Below are 6,000 nucleotides of genomic sequence, written 5' to 3'. Positions count from 1 at the left end.
TTAAGGTAGAAGTGAGGGGACAAGATAAGCAGAGACACGAATACAACATTTGGAAGAATATTAACTATGGCAAACCAACGGGAATTGAGCATGAATAAAGGGGAGAAGTGGAAAATGAAGTAAAAGGAAGGTTGGTGCTGTGAACAGGATGTCTGTGTCCTCCCCAAATGCCCATATTGAAACTCTACTCTCCAGTGTAGTGGAATTTGGTGATGGGGCCTTTGGGAGGTAATAAGCCATAAGGATGGAATTAGTGCCCTTACAAAAACATACAGGCGAGAGCTTGCTTCTCCACCTGCTCCACACTCAGTGTAAGAATGCAGCAAGAAGGCAGCCACCTACAAGCCAGGAAGCAGGGTCTCAGCAGAACCCGACCATGTTGACACACTGATCTTGGACTTCTAGCCTCCAGAACTGTGAGATAAATATTTATTTTTCAAGCCACCCAGTCTATGGTATATTTGCTACAGCAGCCTGAGCTAACTCGGAGAGTTGGATACTATTCCTAAAGTATCTTAAAAGCCAGATATGGGCTTTAGAATTAATTCGTAGTCAATAGAGAAGTTCTGGTTTTACCCATCCCCTTCTCCCCTAGCACTTATTCTATGGAAGGACTTCTTATGCACTTAGCTGTGACAGATATCACTGGAGTAGGCTGCCTTATGCCTACCTTACACTCAAGTTCTCATTCATTAATCCTTCTAACTGTCCTGGAATCTGTCTTACGCTAAACCGAACTGCAAGGTAGATAAAGATACTTCTTGTCTCTCCCAGACCCCACTCTGCAATACTTCCCCCAATTTGGGACTTGTTACCAAAGGTGACCAGTGCCATCTTACTGCCCTCTGACTTCCCGATGTCCTGCTCTGGTGCCCTCCACACTGTCCTGTCTCCATTCCTTTCTCCCCCTTTTATATCCTCTCACTTTTGAAAACTTCCAGTTCCTTAGTATTGCTGACTTTCGGAAGGAGTTAGAGAAAAACAGTTTGATCTAATTCAAATTATAGTGTATAGGAATCTAATCCTCATCCCGGGCACTTGTTTTTGTTTTGTTTTGTTTTCAGCTTTTATATACTTAAGTGACTCTCTAGATCATGTGACAAAGGGGTGAGAAAAAGTGCACACTTTATTTTGTAATTGTATAATACTTTAAAAATGTGCGCTAACCCATGCTATTCATTTGAGTATACTCTGTTTCATGAAATCACGTTTAGCATTCCAGGATAACAGCCAAATATAAAACAATGAAATAGAAGCATCTTTATTTTACATATGGAAAAACTACTAGACTGGTCTGCTTACCTTCGTCTTTCTCCTTCCTCTCCTGGGAGAAGTGTTACTGATAGGCATGTGGAAGACCACATTTTCTCCATCTGCCTCACATACTTTCCACTATTTTAATGACTTGGCTGCCTTACTCCCTTTTCTCTTTATTTAGGGCTGTTTTCACCCTATTTTCACTCTCTCAACCACTAATTAGAGACAAATAACACAAGTCAAAAGGGCTTACACTTTCTTCCATACTCCGGTACATTTTAAGATTTAAATCTATGTCATTCTGCTAGAGTGAAACGAAAGTTAAGAGAGGAGTGGCTGGGCCATTTCCTTACTCTGAGAGTAACTCTTCATTATGCAGTTTGTTTCTAACCATTGGAATGTCTCCGCCCTCCTCCCTGTTCATCAAAATCCCTTCCATCCCACAAAGCCCATCGCCATCCTCATTTACTCTTCCAGGAAGCCAACACAAACACCCTCTTCCTCATCTTTCATAGAACTTACTGCCAATATCACACACTTTATACTCTACATTTCAACATTCTCAACTTGCTCCACATGTGTAAATACTACTTCCCCAATGAGACCATGAGTTCTCAGAGATGAGAGCATTGCCTTATAAATCTTAATACATCATATGGGTCAAGGTATGTAATAAAAACTCAGCGACCTGAAGGGCTGAAGTCTTTACATTAACAAAGAGACCCAAGACCCCTAGAGTAAGCAACTTAGAGCCTTGTCTCTTTGTCTGCAATTTTCCAATTAGTTTTCCAAAAGGAAAATCCCCAAATACCCATTGAGTATAAAGCATGAAAGAATCAATGAACACAGCATTTAAAGGATCAAACTTCAAAGCTAGTCAGTGAAGGAATTCTACATTCATTCAGCTGTTGCTTGCTAAACATTTCCCGTGTCCAGGTATGTAGTGCTAGGGGAGAAAGTTGGAAGAAGACACAGTTCCTGGGCTCCCAGATGCAAATAAGACACTAACAAATCAAGAAATGAGTAGATTCAAGTGCTTTCAAGGAATGAAGAAAATAGTTAATAAAAGAAAATATTAGTGAAAGTTAATGAGGATTTTGTCACCGAAATATGAAAAAAAATTGAGTTTATCACAGTGAGTTAAAGCAAGTATAACAGAACACCAAAAAAATGTACTTTTGAGTCTTTAAATAAGAAAAATCAGAATTTAGATTATTATAAACTGAATGGCTGGGTGGCACTGATGGGGAGGGAATAAAATGTGCCTATGTTTGAAAGGCATTATTTAAACATCAGTGTGACACACTGAGAGAAAAAGTAATTGCATGTAGCCAAGACAATTTTCATGGCTGAAAAACACATCAGATTGTCTTTATCTTTGAGCTGACTTCCTTTGTATGTTTCTCTAAAACAGAATCATAACAGGCCAATGGAAACAGAATAGAGCATGCTAATCTGCCCTCTGTTCCTTTGGGAATAAGCTCAGATCTGAACATGCAGATGAAAGCTGTCTGGCCCTGTTGCTGCTGAGAGTCAACATGGATGTGTTGATGGAGTCTGCAGTCTGATGATGGGCCGATCTTGGGTGGAAAGTGGATGATGGCAATTGCAAAGCTCTAGGTGGGGAACAAGATGTTAGAAATACTGATTACGCACGATCCCCCTTTAATAGGTTCATTTTATTAAAATCTTGGAGGAGAGCTGTAAAACTTGAAAACTAGTGAGTGCTCAAGCCCAAGTTATAAGAATACACACAGCTCCATAGCTTTCTGTCGGCCGGGAAGGGTCTTCCTTTCCCTAGTTAACAGCACAACCACTCACTTCACTCAGATGTTGCCTCTTTAGAAAGGACTCCCCAGACTACCCTCCATGCAGTTTCAGCACTCTCTCCTGTCACTCCTTGACTCCTCATTATGCCTCTAGTCAGGATAACCTATGTGACGGTGCCATAACAACAAATCCTTCAAATGTCAGTGACTTAAAAAAATATTTATCACTTATGAAAAACGCACTGCCGGTCTGGGCAACCCTCCCAGGGAGTCCTCCCCGATGAGCCCTTATCAGTATGTGCCAACACGCTTGCCAAGAGAGGTGGAAGCGAGGAAAATCAAGGCCAGCAAACAAGTGCTTCCACCCAGAAGCGACGTAGCTCAGTCCTACTTACACTGCTCTGGCCAAAGCAACTAAAGTGCAAGAGGGCAAGAAGTGTGATCCTGTGTCTGAGGGCATACAGCAATGTCGGATGCATCCTGCTTTATTTATCTTTGTAGCACTTTTCACCAAACATCATGTCTTTTATCTGTGATTTCTCTCTCTTTCCTCACTGGAGTGTAAGCAGAGTGAGGGCATGGACCACCCATCTGTTTGTTCACTGCTGTATCTTCAGATCTCAGAACAGAGATTCTCAATAAATATTTGTTGGATGAATGAATAAAAATACAGGAGATTATATGCTTTTCACCATAAATTACAAGCCCAAGTGCCTAAAGAACTCAACTCTTGCTATAACGGGGGAAGTGAACAAAGTTGGAACTGTGGCTAAGTGGGGAACTTTTGACACTGCCTGAAACTTGCCAATTGTTGCCTTGATGGACTATGGGCCTAGGGTAGCCAGATTTTTCATGAGAAGTTGAAAGTCAGGGTTTTCAGATGGAATTCCTGATTTTTTTCATCATATGATTCAAAATTTTCAAAACCAGGTCATACCCAGCAAACATAATGTCAGTCTGTGCCTTTTGCTTTAAGTGGAAAGACCGAAAAATATGTCTTGAGATTGACAAAGGTTGAGTTAAATTTAAAAAAAAATAAAGAAGAGAAAGGAAAAAACAGAATCTCCACATCCATTTCTCCATCAGCTAAATTGCAATTTGGAGGGATCTCTGCCCTAGATTCTCACTTCTCATCCCTTCCCCTCTTTACACAGGAGTTTAGAAAATTATCTCTTTTTATTTATAGGACCAGTTCCTTTATATATTGGCAAATCCTATGTACGGTAAGAAGGAATCAATCCTTCCTTCACTGCTGTTACTGTGTGTCTTATATAACAATATCTAAATAAACAAGAAGCCCTGGGGAACGGTCTTCCAAGGTTAAAATGTTTAAAGAGCTGCTGTGATTAAGATGGCACTAGCAGAATAAAAGATCTAATAGCTACTTCATGTAATAGATGAGGTCTCAACCAGAAACTCTTCTCAGTAACCAATAATTTGGCCTGATTACATAATGAATGTTTCTTTTCCTTTGCCCTAAAATTGAACTTTGTATCTAGAGGGGCTGCCAAACACATTTTCACTGTAAAGAAATTTTGTTTTGCAAGTGCATCACCCAAGAGGTTTAAATTCAGATGAAAATGTTCAAAAATCAAATTTCTGTATTTCTTTGGATTTAACTTAGGGTAGTTTAGCAAGTGGTGTCTACTTTTCTTCTCCAGAGGGAATTATCACTGAGCAAGGTCAGTCAAACTTTAAATATAATTGCTCATTTTGGTGGCCCTAAGCCTGCCCTTGGGAGTTTTCCAGCTGTGGAATCAATGAAATACACCCTGGACTCTCCAGTCAGTGACATGATTGCTGGATTCCAGGCAATTGGCTTTTCCAAGGAAGCAAATGAGTTAAAACAGTCCTGCCCTTCCTCCCTTGCAGAGAATTCTATCATCATGTGTCTGACTTCCAAATGCTCCCGATACTATTCTCCCTGCACAGAGCTGCCATTTCATATCTCAGTTGGTATCTCTGTCAGATATTGGCTTTAATTCTAGGATAATTGAGAAAATAAATATTCAATACCTCTTTTCCTGCCCAGTCCCATCATCCAGTTGAGATCCTCACAAGAAACAGACTCCTGGCAGATTCTGATGTACTTGTAACTAGCTTTCTCACTAGGCTACCCTGCTCATCACTGGATACCATGAGTTTGAAAATTGTCCTGAAATTAAACAAGTCACCAGTTCATGGTTTTTTAAAACAAAATTACCAGGACTGAAGTTGAAAATCTTGTTCTTACAGCAGTAAATGAAAATATGAAAATCTCTGGACATATTTCTTTAGCAAAATATAATTACTTTCATAGAATTTTAGAACATATCCATCTTAGAAATTTGAATATTGACTTGATGCTGAAAATAGTATCACCATGACCTCTCCAAAAGAATTCTCATCAAGGCAGCCACTTATTTTGCACACAAAAACACAATTTCAGTCAACATGACATTTTAAGATTATGCTTTGATATTTACTTTAGCACACGCACAAATATAGCCTAACAGACCAGCAAGACATGCCTCTGGGTAAGTGACTGAATCTTTAATATCCCCTAAAGTTGTTCTGAATGAAAAGGTCATAGAAGACCATATGAAAGCAGGCACGAAACTCCTAAACAGGAAGAGGGTAGTGGGGGTGGGGTGAGGTGAGAAAGAACTTGTGAGAAAAGTTTATAAACCAAAGTGCTCAAGTACGCAAAGAAATAAAATGCTGAGGAAGACAGCCAACAAAATCAACTGCTGATAGGTTAGTTCAGTACAGAAAAGATTAAAATATTAAAATAGTGGAGAAAAGAGTAAAAGATCTGAAAATGAGCAGGCTTAGACTCTTCAAAATGGTAACATATGGGAAAAACTTGAAAATAACAAGAAATAATGAAGCAAAACAGGCAGAAAGACAACAATACATGGATGAAGAAAAGAATCAAATAGAAATCTTGAAAATGAAAAACATAGTTATTAACATTTAAAATAATTCCATAGAT

The sequence above is a fragment of the Vicugna pacos genome, chromosome 5 (assembly GCF_048564905.1).
Source record: "Vicugna pacos chromosome 5, VicPac4, whole genome shotgun sequence".
NCBI classification, from domain to species: domain Eukaryota; kingdom Metazoa; phylum Chordata; class Mammalia; order Artiodactyla; family Camelidae; genus Vicugna; species Vicugna pacos.
The sequence above is the reverse complement of the archived record's forward strand: the minus strand, read 5'-3'. Positions refer to the sequence as shown.